We start from the raw sequence: 19,813 nt of genomic DNA, 5'->3' as shown, positions 1-19,813 counted from the left end.
CAGTCTTAAACACTTTAGATGGAAAGTCTATAGGAACTCACAATTTTCGGAATTTGAAATTCTATAATTGTACAGAGGAAGAAAGGACCAGATTGATGACTAAATACAAGTCACCCGAAGAACTATTTTCTAATAATTAACAATAATAATTTGTTGGTATTCTACGTTAATGATATTTCATTATTTCTTTTGTTTACATACATGGACTGAGTTCATTTTAGTATACAATTATAAAATTTTAAACGAAGTTTAAAATTTTAATTAAACCAGCGGCCGGCTGTAGTGCTCCACTACGTGGGTTACAACAGTTAATTCTATGTCTTGATGTGCAATTCGCAGTTCATTTTAATGTTATGAAAGTTTGTTGTAAAACAGTTGAGAAATTTATATGGTTTAATTAATTTTATCAGTAGTGCCCATATTATATATCTGTACTTAAGTTCATTTGAAAACATCTTTATAAATAGACCATGAACACTCTTGAAGAAACTTATTCTCGGAAAGTGAAAAAGAAAAAAATATTATTCTGTTATAAATTAAATACGTATTGTAGTTTGGAATTATCAAACTTCAACATAATTTATAAAATTTGTGCAGACAAAGGAGAATTCTATTATTGGAGAAATTCTATCTTCAGTGTGAAGTGAACCAGATAACATTGCCTGAGTAAGAATTAAGTATTTTTTGTAATAGAAGGATATGACAAACAAAATGATAGCTTAATTTGTTTTAGGCTTGAGGGTCCTATTCCCTCAACACCACCGAAGCCTTCAGATATGATTTAATCTTCATATGGACAAGTCTGTCAAAATTATCAGTACTAAATATGCAATAATAGTTGACAAAATTTCCATATTTCGATAATTATTGCAGTATGTATTTTGAAATGATGGTAAGTTTTTTGATTATCATTAAATACATCTTTCTTTTACCTGGATTTTTGCGATGTATATCAGGTCAAGAAATATTGGATGTGCTGCGGTGATTCATGGGTATCGAAGCGAATATATATATCTATCAAGGAATTTCATAGTTATTCTGCAGTTTTCCTTAAGGCTATCTAAATAGAACACAAATATGTATTCTTCGAATTTTAAAAATGTATTACAGGTGAAGTTAAATAGTACATAGTAAATATGAAATACGAATTAATTACTTGGATATGACCGCAGAGGCATATCGCATCATGTATGAGTAGTAGATATTTACTGTATTTTGTGTTTTCATGAAAATCATGTTTATCAACTTAGGGAGAATAGGAATTGATTTACCAACGATGTGTATTATTGTTCTACCATCGTATTTTTGTTCGCTATCGACTTTAACAGCCCACTTGGATCAGCAATGATAAACTTATCATCGCGCTTCTCTTACTAATAATATCTACCATCTTACTTTAACTACTGCTGCTGACGTTATGTATCATGTTATGACATTTTATACAAAATTGAGATTCGTCATAGAAGATATCTATCGAAGACGTTGATAACCAAGAAAAACTATCAGAAGTCTTTGATTATTTTTATTTTCTTTTCCTTTTGTATCTGCTACTTGTATTACTATTAGTTTGTTAATAATATAATATCAATCATATTCTAAATTCTGGTAATTTTTCTATTAAGATTATTGTTAATAACGTATCATGCTGCGCTCTGGATGATGGCTCCAGTATGTCGTCTTTAAGTCCCAATCCGACGTGTGACACTCGATATCAACGAATCCGGAATGAAACAATCTACAGATGCGTGTTCTTACGATCCCTGTCAAATAGAAGTTTTCCGTTGCGCAATACTACTTATTTCCAAAGACAGGAGCTATACAGTGTGATGAACAGTGCTATTACACGATGACTGAGGGGACTAATTCATACGCTGCAGCCCCGTGGAGTGATACTTAAGTCAAGTAAGTAGAGTATCTTGGTGGCACAGTGCATTGTCAGCCTGGAAAATGCCGTTTTCGTGTGGATGTGATTTTCTAACACCTGCAAGTACACAACGGATGTCTCGCTGTGGTCCATACACATAAAAGGTCTCAGTCCATGCGAACAGAACCATCTCTAAACCAAGCAGCTGCCCCGCCTGCCTGTACACTACGCATAATGCACGAGGGATCCATACCTTCATGCTGTTGGCGCCACACATTCACATGCCTGTCCGAGAGGAGTAGCACTTCAGATTGATTGACCCAATTTGCAGTTTTAACCTGTATAATCATAGAATAAAAACAGTAAGAGATAACAAGTAATTGCTTTTTGATATTTATTCAGCGTCCGAGAAACAGGTTCTATCTTTGATCTTATTAATCTGTTGCAACCAGCAGTATACCCGTAGATGTGTTTCTTAAATTTTGAGTATTTAATTCCCATAGTTTGGAAGTCTACGTAGTTTCACACTGTGAAACGAAACTCACTTGACATTTTCTCAAATGCTGCACACAGGCATTTACTCTCAAGCATATAATCTTGTTTAGCTCAATGTGGTCTATTGATTGATTTATGTCTTAAATTTGGACAATATTTAAATTAAACAAAAATCAAAATTTGAGAGTTAATGGTAATAATTTTAGATTGATCTCATTAACCGCATTATATATTGTCCTCATGCTAGTATCGTAATAAATAGATTAATGATTATATGCTAAATCTCATTAGCCGTTACATGTATTGCTGCCCTGCTAATATCATAATGGAGAACTTAATGAGAGTATATATATTAGGATTAGTTTCCGTGTTAATCTCAGTAAGTGCCACGGTTCTCTTACAGCATATTTTTTATATTTACAAAGACAATAGATTGCCTCCATTTTCTGGAAAGTTATCCTTAAGATTTTCCTCTCATGGACATCATTTTGTTCAGCTGAAGAAGTTATATCATTTTGTTTTCATCTCATCTTTGGATATTTTTCCCTTATTAAACGCTAATATAATAATGCGGAATTAAGTTGAATCTATTATTTCTCAACCTATAAGGGTTTCAGATTCTCAGCTACAGCGAGAGATATGCAAATTCATTTGATTTTTTTTTTTTTTTTTTTTTAGATCTCTTGGGGGCTCGTCTTCAATCTAAGAGGACAACAAAAGCAGAACCTTGAGGGGTACTTCTTGTCCACATACCAGAGTTTAAGAAACTGCAGTATACATGCATTTGAAGGATGTTTTGACAAAATATTGTCAGTGTCCTGGCCGAAGGTAAGGGCTCTAACTCAATTATTCTAATTAATTAGGTAAGGCCATTAACCCAGTAGTGGCTAGTATCTTTCACTGATAGTTTACAAGAGTACATGCAGAGCAAGACACAGGAAACTGGAGTGTGAAATAAAGGCTGAGAATAAGGATAATGCATACTTACTAAACTGAATAATTATAGCTTCAGTACACAGATATTTCCATACATGCCAATTAATGTAATTTCAATATAAAGACATACCCTCTACTTCTTATATAGTATCCAAAAACCACTTCCGTGATAGGAAATTTGAGGAAAATAAATAGTCTAGAATATGCGATTAAGTATATGAAAAAAATAACACAAGGATGTATTACGCGTCTGAAATATTTATGAAGACGACGAGATTGTCTTTTTCTAACAAGTGACGTCAGACATACTGCCAGTGTTGCCAGAGGTAATACTTTTACGTGATATTTTTTGCATAAGTGTTTTTTTTTTTTTTTTTTTTAAGAAAACAGAAAAAGGATAAGCTGAACCTAAAGGTATAAGAATTAGGATTTCCCATGAGACGAGACGACAGAAAGTTCTTGCAATAGAAACAGATACACTTCCGAGATGAGACATCACTTTCAAAATACTTTTTCGAGACAAGACATACTGAACTCTTATCTCGTAGACAAATCTAATAAAAAAACATATTGTAATATCCTATGTGATGTCGTAAACAAGCAATTCCACGTATCAATGTTTACAAACCACCACATGGTTCAGCAAGAGGATATCCCACCATAGGGGCCTATAATTACATGCAGACGACAGCTTCTGGTCCCTCCCATGGAGCAGCAGACGACATCGGAGCAGCAGCGCCACCGCCACCCAAAAAGACCCTATAAATTGGATGGACGAAGGCAACTCGACACCAGTTTTCTGGTGACCCTCCTATTGTCTGCTTCGGGACTTTAGGAGTAACTTAACCCCAGGACCTCTAGTCTGCTTCGGAACTACGCCTATCCTTTCTCCTGGCTTTGCCTGCTTCGGGGCTCTGACTGGGAAACCCAACCTCAGCCGCTTTGCCTGCTTCGGGGCTCTGTTGGCCATCTAATCTACTCACTGCTTGCTTCGGAGCTTTGGGCACTTAAAATCCACTTCTCTTTGCCTGTTTCGGGGCTCTGTTGGAGATCCCGTCTGCGACCTTACGGTCAAAGACCACCTATAACTCATCTTGATTCTAGAGAGATCAATTTGTATAGTATTTTGTGAAAATACTTTTATAAAGAAAAAGTTTTATAATAAAACTGGTAGCGGGAGTCGATTCCGGACGCTCTTTTTATTAACTGCTCTACCCAAAATCCTATATGAGACAAAGTTTTACAATATATATGCCACTTATGTTACATTTAAATTTTAACACAGTTGCTCTTATTACAAGGAGTGAATATTCTTCATACTATACGGAAACATGTTTCTTTCTCTTCTCCTAAAACTGAAAAAAAGGCATGTGTGTGTGTGTGACAAAGAGAGAGAGAGTCGAAAACTTTCCATTACCACTTGAAACCTCTCTCGTGTGGTGTCCTTCACGTTAAACCAAAACACTGTAAAGACACTTATACTACTTCAGTGCACTCTGGTGGGGTAGCGAGAAATTGATTCCATAAGAGAGAGAGAGAAACGAAAGTAGAAAATAACCCTCACCCATCGAAGAAGAAGAAGAAGAAGAGGGAAAAGAAGACCAGAAGAAAAGTAATTTTCCAATTAAGCATCCGTTTTTCGCTATACGAGTAATTAGAATCATTTCCAATGAGACTTAGAGACTCTAAATTTATATATACTGTATATATATATATATATATATATATATATATATATATATATATATATATATATATATATATATATATATATATATACGTTTGTTTGTTTGTGTATTAGAAGGAGAGAAAGAAGGAAAGAACAAATTGAAAAATAGCCCTAATTAGAACTTTAAACTAAGTTGGGAAAATTAAAAGGAAAAGTGGGTGGGAGAAGAGAAAGAAGAAAATTGTCTTTATTTACCAGAACACAAATACAACTTACTTCTTAATGGAATTTGTATGCATTAATCTTTTTTTAAAGCTACTTTTATTTTATAACTTTGTTTCCTTTTTGCAAATTTTACTGTATTACTTGTGTTTTTCAGCTTCTCTAATTCTTTGTTTAAAATATTCATCACCATTTTAAACTTCATCTTTATCGTATTAATAACACTTATTCTTTCGTTCTCTCTTAGTTCGCAAGGCATAAGCGCTTTAAATTTTAAGAAAAATTAATCGGAAGAGTTTCAAAGCCTTGATATTATTAGAAGCGCGTAGCACAGGGTGTCTAAAAATTGATGTAGCCCTCACTTTAACTTCAAAAAATTGTTAAACATACGCGATTAATGATAGACTACTGCAGGAATGCCTTATTTAACCCGTCAATGGGCGAGTAGTACCCTCCTCAAAATCTTCCTTCTAACATAATCTCCTCCTAGCTCCAAAAAATTAGTAATACCACTTCAAAGTCCCTCTACTCCTCCTTTTGAATAGAGCCTTCATTAAAACATTAATTTATTGTGTAAATAGTACAGTTTTTATTCAATTTACATTTGTTAAAGAATTGCCGTAGCCAAAGAAGCATACAACAAGAAAAGGTCACTCTTAACTATCAGCCTTAATATTGGACTAAGGATGAAATTGGTCAAGTGCTATATATGGAGTATTGGACTGTATGGTTCAGAGACATAGACATTATGGATGTTAAAGAAGAAATATTTATTGAGCTTTGAAATGTGGTGTTGGAGGAAGATGGAGAAGATAAAATGGACAGATAGAGTAACAAGCGAAGATGTTTTAAAACGGATAGGAGAGAACAGGACGCTTTTAACCAGCATCCTCGTAGAAAGGCCAATTGGACTGCACATATTCGAAAGAAATTGTTTTTTTCATACCGTCATAGAAGGATAGATGGAAGGAAAACGATGAATAGGAAGAAGAAGAAAACAACTGATTGATGATTTGAAAAATAGAAGAAAAATTTGGGAGTTAAGAAAGCAAGAAAGCACTAAAAATCTCATTAGCCCCAGATCCTGTCAAAAGGCATAAATATTTTAATAATAATAATAATAATAATAATAATAATAATAATAATAATAATAATAATAATAATAATAAATTAATTTAAAGTACTGTTGACTACGAGACGAAAGTTAAAGCTGTCTTGCATCGAAATGGAATTGTTAATGTGATGTATCATCTCGGAAAGTGTATTTTTTTCTATTAGAGACCTCGATCTTGTCTATTCTCATATCAGGTCTCGAAGAAAAATGTGTCTCGTCTCATACAGTGCAAGAGTTGGCTCCAGAGTTCTACCAGAGAAAAATCACATTGACAATAGCAGCGAAACCCCATCTTTCACCCCTATCCTACAAAGTCAATTTCCACTTTCGGGACTTTAAATTCTGATATGAGGTACAAATATTACAGAAAAAATCACAACGAATTTTGACATTGCATAGTCATACATCCATATGTGCTTACATAACTATATAACTTAAATTTTAGATACTTTTCTCAACACACACAAAAAATCATATATTCAAGAAGCAGAAAATAATTTGATGTTGCCAACATAGTTCAAGCTAATTGCTTGAACAGTGATATCTCGAAAAAGCATTTTACCACATGAATTGGTAATTATTATTGGGAGTTCTAAAGAAAGTTGAGTTGGAATGGAAATATCGGAGACCCATAAGAAACGTATATATGAATCAACAAGTAAGTGTTAGAATAAGTGAGAAAATGACAGAGGAGAGTGTGATTGGAAGGGGAGTTCGACAGGGATACTGTCTCTCGCCTACATTATTTAATATCTATCTAGAAAAGATAGTAAAAAATAGGCTACAGTATGAAGACTGCACTTTGGTAGGAGGCAGAATTTTTAGGTGTATACGATTCGCAGATGATATAGCTCTTGTTGTAGAATCTGAAAAGAAAATCAATAGAACTCACTGTCAGATGTTAAAAAAACTTGAGGAATAAATGTTGGAAAGACAAAAGCCATGATTGGAACTTAAAAGTCGATGCAAAATATAGAAGTAGGAAGAGAGAAAATAGAATATGTGACTAGTTTTGGATAGACGGATAGTATTAATGATATGAAGTGTTAACATGAAACACAAGCAAGGATAGGAATAACGAAAGAAGTCTTTAGGAGGAAGAAAAGTCTATTTTGTGGGACTTGAATAATAAAGAGTAAATGCTTCGTGTGGAAAATTGTACTGTATGGGACGGAAACATGGGCATTATGCAAAAGTGATGAAACGTGATTGGAGCTTTCGAAACGTGGGTGTGGAGAAGAAGTAGCTGGATTACACGGAAACGATTGAGAGTTTGTTGCAAATTGTGGAGGAGAAAAGACTGTAACGTTATTTATGATTCCTTTTGTTACATATATTGCCCACAATTCGAATCACTAAATAAGTCAACACGATTCTGTACTTTAATTTTTACACTTAATTGCAAAAATTAACAATTGCATACCTTGGAAATTAGGCTTGTCAAATATATAGAACAACTAACTTTTATTCTCAAAATTCCATGAATAATAATCTTTCTGTTGTCATAGCAACACGAAACAAACAATTGTCTCTAGTTATAGCCACTATCATTACATGAACATCAATCTATCTCAACAACCTATATTATACATTTTTCCTTCTTCTTCTTCATAACATATTGTGCATTTTTAAGCACCGTTGCCCAAAATAGCTACAATTAGAAATGAAAGTAATTCACAGATGTCAGATATTCAATATGTTAGATATACAATATTTTTGTATATATGGCTCCCGACGAGGACTTCTTGAATTGATTACAGTTGAAGAAAGAATCCTGGACCGTTACATATCTTACATATGTGGTTACCTTACTTTCCGAATGGCCCTCACATATATATATAAAATAAAATACATACATAAATTATATTCATTTTATCTCAACAATAATCTTACATTCATTTAATAATCAATTACATTTTAATTCTAAAAAATTATCGACGAAGAGGACTTATTGAAAATACGATCCTTTTGCTGATTATTTAGGTCCTAAAATAGATTCTGTAATTCAATATCATCGGAGCTCAGAGACAAATTAAATTAAAGTATATTAAAATGTTATCTAACGTATTTCTTGCATTTGGTCATAATTAAGATAATTATAAAAGATTTTGAAAACACAATATTGATAAGTGAAGCGAATTACAAAGAAATCATAACAATACTCAAAGTGTAACAAAACAAGACTTGATTAACGGAACAATACAAATATCATCATCATCATCATCATCATAGGTATTCTGCCTTTATTGGCAGGTCTGAGAAGCTTCCATGCTCCACGGTCCTCCGCTAACCTTTTCGTCTTCGCGTATGATCTTTCTGTTTTAATATCATCCATCAATTGTAGTCTCTTTCGGCCCCTCCCTCTCTTTCCCGCCACCATACCCTCTAGGACGTCCCTCATGATACAATCTCTTCTTAGGCAATGTCCCAACCAGTTTCTCTTACTCTTCCTAATAATATCTAAAAGTGTTCTTTTCTCACCCACCATTTCTAACACTCTCTCATTCGTTTTCCGCTCGACCCAACTAATTCTTTCCATTCTTCTCCACACCCACATTTCGAAGGCTTCCAGTCGATTTTCGTCACCATTACGTAATGTCCACGTTTCCCCTCATACAGTACAACACTCCACACGAAGCTTTTTATGAGTCTTTTTCTCAACTCTTTGTCCAAGGTCCCATAAAACAGACTTTTCTTTCTTTTAAAGGCTTCTTTCGCCATTCCTATCCTTGCTTTTATTTCACGTTCGAATTTCATGTCATTACTAAGAACACTACCCAGGTATCGAAAACTATTCACTTGTTCTATTTTCTCCCCTCCTACTTTTATATTTGACACAGACTCCTTCGTTCCAATCACCATAGCTTTTGTCTTTCTAACATTTATTTTCAACCCATATTCCTCAAAGCCCTTTCTCATTTTTTCTAACATTTTATTGATTTTCTTTTCAGATTCTGCAACAAGCGCCATACCGTCTGCAAATCTTATACATCTAATCATTCTACCTCCTACCGAAATGCCATCATCATCATGTAGGCTCTTTTTCACTGTTTCTTTGGCGAGTGTTGGCGAGAGGCAGCATCCTTGTCGAACTCCCCTTCCAATTGCACTCTCTTCCATCAGTTCTTCCCCTATCCTAACACTTACTTGTTGGTTCATGTATAAGTTTCTTATGAGTCTTCTATCTTTCCATTCCAACACTATCTTTGTTAGAACTCCCAACAACAATTCCCAATTCACGCGGTCAAAAGCCTTTTCTAGATCAATAAATACAACATACACCTCTTTCCCTTTTTCTATCAACCTTTCACCGATCACCCTTAATAATCCAATAGCATCTCTTGTGCCCTTGCCTCTTCTGAACCCAAACTGCTCTTCCTCAACATCTTTATTTGTTCTTCCATATAACCTTCTGTTCAGTATTCGGAGCAGAATTTTAGCTGCATGAGATATGAGACTAATAGTTCTATAATCCTCACATCTCTTTGGGTTCGATTTCTTAGCCATCGGTTTCATGATCGTTTTCAGAAAATCTCTTGGCCATTCTCCTGTTTCATATATTTCACTGCATAGTCGCCACAATTCTTTCTTTCCCTTGTCTCCTATATTTTTAATGAATTCAATTGGAATGTTATCTATTCCTGTTGCCTTTCCATTCCTAATCTCGGATATAGCCTTTTGAAACTCATCCCGGAGAATACTAAATCCTTTATCATCCTCGCCTACTTCATTTTCCACTTCAACATTTAGGCTACATGGTCTATCCCTACTCTCATATAAGTCTTCAACGTATTCTTTCCACCTTCCTATGACCTCATTTCTCTCGCTGACTACCTTCCCATTCTTATTTTCTACTGCCATCATAATACTCCCTTGTTTCCTCCGAAATTCCATAGATTTCACCTCCTTGTACATTTCCTCATATTTCCCAACTCTTTCTAATTCTTCTGTGTCCTCGCATTTTCTTTTGTAAAACTCTTCCCTCGCTTTGTCTGTTTCTCTTCGTAATTCATTATTTAACTTTCTGTACATCTTTCTGCCCTCTTCTGTATCAACCTGTTTCCACATCTTCCTCTCCCTCATTTTCTGCAACATCTGCTCCGTAACCCATGGTTTCTTAGCAGTTTTGTGTTCGCGGTAACCTACTGCTTCTTCTGCAGCCTGCTGTAAGCAACGTTTAATATGTTCCCACCGTGCGTTACTACCTGCGCCTATCCTTTCCTCGTTTGAACATTTTTCTTTGAATTTTTCAGCGAAAAGATTTCTTATTTCCTCGTTTTTCAACTTTTCAGAATTCAACACTTTGTTACCTACTTTTCTTCTGCCTACATTTTTCAGTTGAATATCTACTTCGGCCAGCACAAGATTATGATCAGAGAAAATATCAGCCCCGGGAAATATAATTAGATGATTGAAATTAATGCATTGTGCAGACATCAATATTTGCTGCAACCTAAAAGGTAACAATATCCGGATCGATGCCATGATTCGTGATTCCTGTTGGTATGGATTAATTAATTTCAATTCATTATATACGGAAATCACAAAGTCAGTAAGATTCTTATCAATTTTGGGATCATACCATCTGTTTCGAAACAAAGCGTCTCGGTTTGCCAACATAAAATCATTCTCAAAGTTGGAAAACAGTGCATTCTTAAAATCTAAATAATTGCGTAAACTCCCCCTGATCGCTTTGAACCAAACAGAGCACGGTGGTAGCAAAACGTGTGGTAAAATCTTAAGAAATTTGGATCTCTCTACCCCAATTAAATCGCATTCTTCTTCGAACTTTTCTAAAAATACACTTGCAGGTATGTCTTCTGACCTACTAAATTTCGTTAAAGACCTTATTTCACTAAATCTGAAATGATGATGATTATGAGATTGTTTCAAGTCATTAGACTTTACGTATCTGGTTTTCTGGCGATGTGATGAATACGGTTTTCTCTCTTCTTTCCCGGTGCTAGAAGCACTATCATCCCTCTCAGTACAGCTTTCCGGTATATCACTTTCTTCCAAAGCTAATCGGAGTTCATTTGGCCTATGATCGCAATTCTTGATCTGACCAGGATTATCATTTATGGTAATGATCCTTTCCTTGATAGTGTTTATTTCTTCCTGTAATACTTTAATTTGGTTGCTATGCTCATTAACTTGAGTTTCAACCACTTCCACCGAACTTTGTATAAGTGTAAATCTGTGCAAAATTTGTTCCATCCTACAGTCTGTTCGTTCTAGTTTAGTGTTCATTTGCTGCGTAATTTGCTCAAATTTGTTATCCATTTGTTGAAGCCTAATATACATCTGTTGTGTTTGCTGCGTCAGTTGCTCAAATTTAGTATTCATTTGCTGGGTAATTTGTTCAAATTTGCCATCCATTTGCTGTGACAAGGATTGACCTAACTGTTTTATAAGGTCAGCCACATTCGTTAATGTATCCGATCCTGGTGTTCCAACATCACCAACTTCATCGTTATTACTTTCGGCTCTGGGTAAATCCACTTTAATATTCCTATAAATTTTCCTTTTACTTCTTAATAAAGTGTACTCCGTGTTGACGGTTATTTATGAGATTGCTTACTTTACTTCACACAAATCTCAAGGTTCCCGGGCGAAAACACAATCTAAAATAATATGTAACGTTATTTAAAATTTCTTTTGTTACATATATTGCCCACAATTCGAATCACTAAATAAGTCAACACGATTCAGTACCTTAATTTTTACACTTAATTTCAAAAACTAACAATTGCATACCTTGGAAATTAGGATCATAAAATATATAGAACAACTAACTTTTATTCTCAAAATTCCATAAATAATAATTTTTCTGTTGTCATAGCAACACGAAACAAACAATTGTCTCTAGTTATAGCCACTACCATTACATGAACATCAATCTATCTCAACAACCTATATTCCACATTTTTTCTTCTTCTTCTTCATAAGATATTGGGCACTTCTAAGCACCGTTACCCAAATTAGCTACAATTAGAAACGAAAGTAATACACAGATGTCAGATATACAATATGTTAGATATACAATATCGTTGGAAGACCAAATTAAAGGACTATTGAAAAGAAGAAAAGAAACTGGCTGGGGCATTGACTAAGAAGGAATTGTATCACAAGCGATGGACTAGAGAGTAAGGTGGCAGGAAAGAGAGGGAGAGGAGGAGTGTATAATTGATGGTATCAAAACAGAAAAATCGTACGAGGAAACAGAGATTAGCTGAAGAACGTGGAGCATGGAAGTTGTGGTAAGTGACTGCCAATAATGGCAAAATTTCTATTATTATTATTATTATTATTATTATTATTATTATTATTATTATTATTATTATTATTATTATTGTTATTATTATTATTATTATTATTATTATTATTATTATTATTATTATTATTATTATTATTATTATTATTATGTGTATTTTTTCATGATTACTGAATAGTAAACTCGCATCTTTGGACGCCTTTTCGATTCCGTTTCATACCAATGGTATTCTACAATGTATTTAATATTTATTTACTGCAGCATTTAAAAAAAAAAACGTGAAAAATCCCTTTTTAAAATGTGTACAATTGACCAAATTTAGTAATAATAATAATAATAATAATAATAATAATAATAATAATAATAATAATAATAATAATAATAATAATAATAATAATAATAATAATAATAATAAACAAAAAGAAATAAAACAAAAGGGAATGCAACATTAAAATGTACACGTAAAACACGCGTACAAGTAATGTGTTTTGTTGGTAGAAAAAAGACAGAAGTATCAAAAGCACCTTTAAAACTCTCGTAAACCAAAATGGACTCTTTCTAATTCAGGAGAGTGACATTGTGAAAAAGCAAGGGTATTCATCTTAAGTAACGTTTCCCTTGTAATTAGAACAAATGCCTTCCGGGTCAACAATTACCTGTGGGGTCAATAATCACACGAACACAAATAACAATCAGATAAGTTCGTTTTTTTTTTTTTTACTTTTATGTTTTTCTCCCATTTGTTTTCCTTCTTTCTTTCTTACTGGCCGTCTACTAGGTTTTCTTCTTACTTTCTCTTCATTCCGGTTTCTCTCCAACTTTCGTAATCTGGATTCGAGGTGATAAGACAAAAAAAAAAAACAAAGAAACCTAACTAAATTGATTAGTCTAATATCCTTGAGAATCTGAGGAAATTGTATTGCTTTCTCAGAATTTCGTTGGTGTGAATTCTTCTCAGGTACAATCACGTGACTCAAGAAGAAGAAGTAACTAATTATTATAGTTGTGCCGCCAAAGCGAAGAAGCAGTAACATTTTGGCGTATCTCAAATCCAACCGACCAATTAGTAATCAGCACAGTTGCCAAAGTTATTATTACATAACTTAACCAATGCTTCTACTTATCGCGCCACTCTGTTTTTGGAACTAACTTAAGTAAAGAAAAAACTTAAAATTTCAGGAAAGAGAAAGCTTACATTAATAACTTTGTATTACAGATTTCACCCACATATGACACATTACACTCAGCCTGTTTTAACGAACTAAAAAGAGACAACAGCAATTCGATGTTGCCGATTTTCCGTAAATTCCAACACTAAGTATGTAGTGTCATAATATTTGCCATAATATTTGAATTCCGGTCTTATCAGATCTTATAGACGTGAAGATTCACACACCTGACGTAAAAGACAAGGGTTGCCAGGAACCTTTATTTTCGATTCCCTTTGAATAAGTGGTAAGTTTTTCTTGCCTTTGGGGCGAGAAAAATTATATTAGTAGCTGAAAACAGAACATTAAGCTCCAAGCAAAAGAACACAAAACATCATTAATATCTCAAGAGCTTCATAAATTGATACACATGTACAGTATTTTCTCTTTTAACATATGACCTCCTGTTATATAATGTTCTATTTTTTCGTCATGCTATGCAAGTAATTAACTAGGTTTAATACACTTAAAATAAAATAAATCAAATATTTCAGTTTTAGGTCTCATGGTATGCCATGTGGGCTAAAGGAGACAGTGATGACGAGAATGAATGAAAAATGGTGAAATGAAGAAAACACGAGAACCACGAGAAGATTCACGCATACGATGTTTGCCTAACACATCACCCTCTTCATGCGAACTGCGATCGAACCAAAGACTCCACGCATCAGAGGTGAATGTCCTATCACTTTAAAAAAATAATAAATTTCCTGACAAATTTTCTCTATCACAGTTCAGGACTATTGGACTTAACAGGGACACGGACACAGTAACATCGAGGACACTTAAAATCCGCCCACGCTACTTTAGAGGGACTCGAACTCCCTACGGCTTCACTTTACAATCGTCGGTCTAACGCCTCGGATCACTATAATTTTTGTACACTTAGGAAATGTAAAGACGATAGAGCCCGATGAGGAACGAGCCACCACGAGACCATCTGTAAAAACACAGTATGAGGAGGAACCAGCTATCAGTTTGATCGCTGATCATATTAACAACATCCGCTCTTGAGGTCGCCTTGGACTAGGGAATAATAACTACAACCCAACCTCGCGAAGCTGCTTTGGACTGAGGAGAGTTCCCACAAGACTCGCCTAAAACCGTGCAAGTACTCTGGAGGGTGCTTTGAGTAAAAGAGGCACAGTGCAAAACACCTTTCTCCTTCATCTTGGTCGCTTAGAAGGACAGACTTAATTATTTTTTTTCTAAATTCAAAGATGTTTGTATTTAAAATTGGTGAATGGGAAAACACCCGGATCGTTATTGGCTCTACCTCAAAGACATTAAAATATATAATACTCGCAAGAATATGAAAAGTTACAAAATGCCAATTGTAACATAAATACACGTGTTAACTTACGAAGTTTAAATCTAATCTTATAGCCCTTCTGCTAATTCCAATTCGTTTCTAATATCCGCAGCAGCCTTTCAGTAGAGATAACACACAAGAAGTAGAATTTATGCTTCCAGAAGCATGAAGTGATGACTATAACATTACACTAGATTTGGTATATACTTCTAGGCGGCTGCTATTAGAACCTTGTCCTCTGTGTTCTGTACAAACTGCACGTCGTCCATTAAGAAAAATATAAGTCCAAAATAAAATTCTACTGATAATTACTGAAATTTATGTATAAAACTCATGCTTCTAAGACATTTTCTCAGATCATCGTGTGCTCTCAAGTGGCCCCGGGGTTTCGTAGGTTCTTTGATCTGTTTGGAGCAAGCGATCCCAGGTGCTATTTCCGGTGGTGGCACTCTATCGGAAAAGTATAAAAGCTTCTTCAGGTCACCAATCCTGAGTGAGGTTTTCTGGGGTTTCCTCATTCACACCAGGAAAATGCTGGGATGGTACTAACATATTTTTACCAAGCCGCTTTCTTTCTTTCCTTTCCTCGGACAGTGTGGTCACCGAGGGACGTCATCCCTCATACGTGATGGGCTAACATGGCGATAAATGCCGAAAGCCCAGAAATCTAATTCCGAAATTCCTAATGTAGTCTCAATGATGAAGTATTGAAGTATCCTATCGTCAAGTCTTTACATTACTTTACATTAATTTTCTTTTATTTTCTTCTGAGTACATTTTCACTCTTCTGAAAACATGAAAATTAAATATAGTATCTTCAAGTCAGTAAATATAGTACTGTAAGCTGAATACTTTTGAACTACGGTAGATGGAACACTGAAACTTCTATTCGTGATCACCTGAAAGAAGTTCATTTTAGAGGCAAGTTCATCTTCTATTAATAGCAGTGTTAGATGATTTAGTTTATCGTGAACTAACGCTACTGCCACTAATAGGCTAAAAAGTGCCCACACTTCAATAAATGTCTAAAGGTGATTTTTTAAATACTAATTTGAGAACGCTGAATTCAATAAAAATATTTTTAAACATATCTGTCCATAGAGTCACGAGAAAAATAGCCTCTAACTTGGGCTCTTTGAAAGCACTGTTTATGCTCATGGCGAAAGTGTCCACACTTAAAGACATTTCTAACTGTGTTGTGTGTACAAATTTGAGGTTTCTGAATCCAATGGAACTATCTTTTAAACATTTAGCTTAAAATAAGTTTCAAACCGAATCGGCTGCTCTCGAAATTTTAACCATTGCTTCCGAAATTCTTTAAATCGTGGTCCATGAAACCGTGGGATGAATGTATGTGAATTTGATTTTGATTTTCAATCTTTATTTTAAAAACAGTGTCGAATTCCAACATTTTGTAAGCGGTTTCTACGGAAAATTTTCATATTTATAATCTCTTTGATGAAGTTTTTAGTCTATTGTATGGTTGTAAATGACTCGTATCTTCAAGTTGAAGAAAAGTATCTCTTTTTGTTTTTCTTTCATTTATTTATTTTTACACAATTTGATGAAGCTGCTGGTTGCGCCATATTGCGGGTTTCAGAAAATGATTTAGATAACTCTCAACTTTCGAAAAGCTAATGTAGAAAGTAAGAAACTTGGAAAGGCAGAGTAGTCTACTTTTAAGAAACAGAGTCAATGTAACGCTTTCTGGTGTGAGATTTGCAGTTCTTCATTTTCTGCTGCGAAGTTTGTTACTCCGTTTTTTCCACTAAAAGAATGGGTGGAGTGTTGGTGGTTGAGTGTGAATATGTAGTCAACAGTGCATTATGAAATGACACATGCCATAGTGCATTCTTAACACATCTAAAATGATAGGTGTTAATGACAGTACCACGTCACAAGGTCCTGGACATAGGGACAAGGACAGAAAGACCTAAGTCAAACCGTCTTACGTTAAGATTGTCCTCTCAAAACAACCCCGCATCAAAAGAGCCCAGCATCGGAAAGGTCAAGATCAAAATGGGCCGGTTTTGGAAGGACATGGGTCAAACATTTCCTACATCAAATGATCCTGATGAAAATGACTTTGTGGAGAAACACTATGATTAAAAGCGTCCGCATCAATTTAGTTGAGTCATTTCGATATTCGACTTTCTCTTTCATATTCTTCAAACAAATGTTTTGTATTTGATTTGTTTATGATGATTAGTGTGTTCTTGAATAATGTCAACATAGATTCCTTTAGTTGAAATAAATTAGAACCTTTATTAGAAATTCGTATTTTTAAGATCCGAAGGGAGAGCTCATCCGTTTGCTGAAAACAACGAAACAAACAGAGGTGCCAACCAATCATTCTTCTATTAATCCCTAATTTGAATACTAAACCGCTAATGGTACAACCATAATATATTTAAAAAAAAAGTTACACATAATTATGAATCAGCCGGTAGGTATAAGGTAAATTGATGTTAAAACGAATTAAGAAGCCGAAAATAAGCAAAACCTTCAGTAGTATTTAAGTTATCAAATGCATATGAATGAAAACACAATATATCTATTACGTGTCACAGCATCAAAAAAAGCTATAGTGAGGTTGTCAGCAGATCGTACCGAAAATGTTCAGTTTTATATCAAAATAATAATGATTCATTCCCCTTCTGCCTAATTCTCGTTCTGCCTGAAGACCCTCCAACACTTTGTAGAAAATATTTTCAATGATCTTATCTTTAGGCAGAACAGGAATTTCAGTTCTCCCTATTTTTTGTAGACAGGGAATTTTATGCGGGAAGGATTTTGGGCCGGGAAATGCAGCATCAAAAGGCTTGACTCCTAGCGTGTTTTTATGCAGATCGGCACTCATGTATCTAATGGCTGTAGTAACGAGGGCGGGGATTAAATACAAGCGGTCAAAATTCAAGCAAAAATTCTGACGGCCCTTAAGAAAGAATCTTAGAATTTTTCATCGTAACTCCTTTTTCGGCATCACCTTATCAGCTGATTTGTCTTATATACATAATTCTATACTATATGCATTAATATCATATACGACTTCTATCTTCACATTTATATTGCCAATGTAAATAGCAGCAGTACAAAATATCAATGTCACATATTGGAATACTTGTATGTTTTTGGTAGAGTTTCAATCAGATCAAAAAGTCAGATAATCGGGGATAAGGTCTGTCTTATGCGTCCTCTTACATTGTTTGCTTAATATGGCCAAACATGTCTTGAGGATGTGAACTATGGCACCTTTTACGTACTACGAGCCTTAGCATGTTAGAGATGAACTACTGGAAAACTGAAGAAAATTTTATCTTCAGTGACTTGAAATTAGACCGAATAAAGTTTGTTTTAGTTCCAATGTCAAACAGCTTTCTTGCAACTGAGTTAATCAATTTTCCATTTCTCATCACCTATTTTTTGTTTTAAAAAAATCACATTCATTTTTACTAAAGTACTAAATGTGAATAACACAGCTAATAAGAGAACTGTATCTAGTCACTTTTCCGAGAAGAATAAGTAGAATAAAATCTAAAATTTATGATGAAATTTGAAGAAATAGTATTCTTCTTGCAGAATCTGTTCCAATTATTAAAAAAAAAAAAAAAAAAAAAAAAAACCTAGAAGAAAATCCCTCCTTCACAGAATTCCCAGTCTCGAGAGATTAGGCGGAACGCGAATTCACTCAATCAATTAAAATATTTTCTACAAAGCGCTGGAGGACCTTATATGCAGAACTAGAAGACATTATAATAATAATAATAATAATAATAATAATAATAATAATAATAATAATAATAATAATAATAATAATAAACAGATATGAGATATTCTGCAATTTACGTTACTTTAGACGTAAGTACTCACAAAATGAGAGATTTTTAACTTTAATCTGTGTCAATGTCTTAAATTGTCTTCAATACGCTACGGTCTTCTATTTAAGGTTTTTCCTTCTCCTTTTTTTCTGTTCACATTATCTCCTCTATTTTCCAGCTTTCTACTTCTTCACCTCTTTTCTTATTTTCTTTCGTCTTATCTCGTTCCTACGAAAGATTGTAAGTTGCCGTGGAAGACATGTCGCATTGCTCGACACGTCCCATTGAGCACAGCCAAATGAGCTGGAAAATGCGGATTCATAAAACCGATAACAGATAGCATCCAAATCGACCTCTTTGGCTAGAGCCACTTGCGCTGTTATGAACTATCAATTCACCTCGGAGGGCAATTTGTTCCAAGGCAAATATCGAACTGTGAAAGCATTGACAAAGCCACTTAGTTGCAAGGCTAGTGGGCTGGATGTTAAGAAAATGGTTGGAACCGAAGATTTCATGGTTACATTGTTCTGATTATTGGATATATGGTAGCTTAGTGGTAGGGCTTTCACCTTATTATGGAATATTTTAGTCGACTTCATCTTGTGTGTTTGAAAGACAGCGACATATCCAAGGGTGCAGATCTTGGGAGGCCGAGGACCCGGGACCCCAATGCTCATGTGGGTCCCATGTATTTTTTGTGAATATGTATTTTTATTGTTATAGTATTGTTATATGTATTTTCTAATGAATATACAATATTTGGCATAATTTGAATTAAATTTGTGTTAAAATCATCATATGCCTTCTTAGAACCTTGTCTGCAACCAAACACACATCTGAATGGGTCCCCACAAAATTACAGAGGAATTGGCGCCCTTGATCATATCCACAGGTTTCTAAT

The 19,813-nt window shown here is 34.5% G+C and overlaps 1 long non-coding RNA gene across 1 annotated transcript in view; it reads left to right on the top strand.

The window, feature by feature from the left end:
- The first annotated feature begins 526 nt into the window (after positions 1–526).
- The window catches only part of LOC145691761 (uncharacterized), a 47,200-nt gene continuing 27,913 nt past the window's right edge, over positions 527–19,813 (top strand). Inside the window, exons 1-2 of the long non-coding RNA XR_014132537.1 lie at positions 527–666; positions 3,038–3,187. This is a non-coding gene — a long non-coding RNA (uncharacterized LOC145691761). The remainder of the gene's footprint in view (positions 667–3,037; positions 3,188–19,813) is intronic.

The sequence above is a fragment of the Thermobia domestica genome, chromosome 8 (assembly GCF_964235325.1).
Source record: "Thermobia domestica chromosome 8, izTheDome1.hap1.1, whole genome shotgun sequence".
NCBI classification, from domain to species: Eukaryota; Metazoa; Arthropoda; class Insecta; order Zygentoma; family Lepismatidae; genus Thermobia; species Thermobia domestica.
Note: the sequence above shows the minus strand (reverse complement) of the source record. Positions and strands in the feature narration are given on the sequence as shown.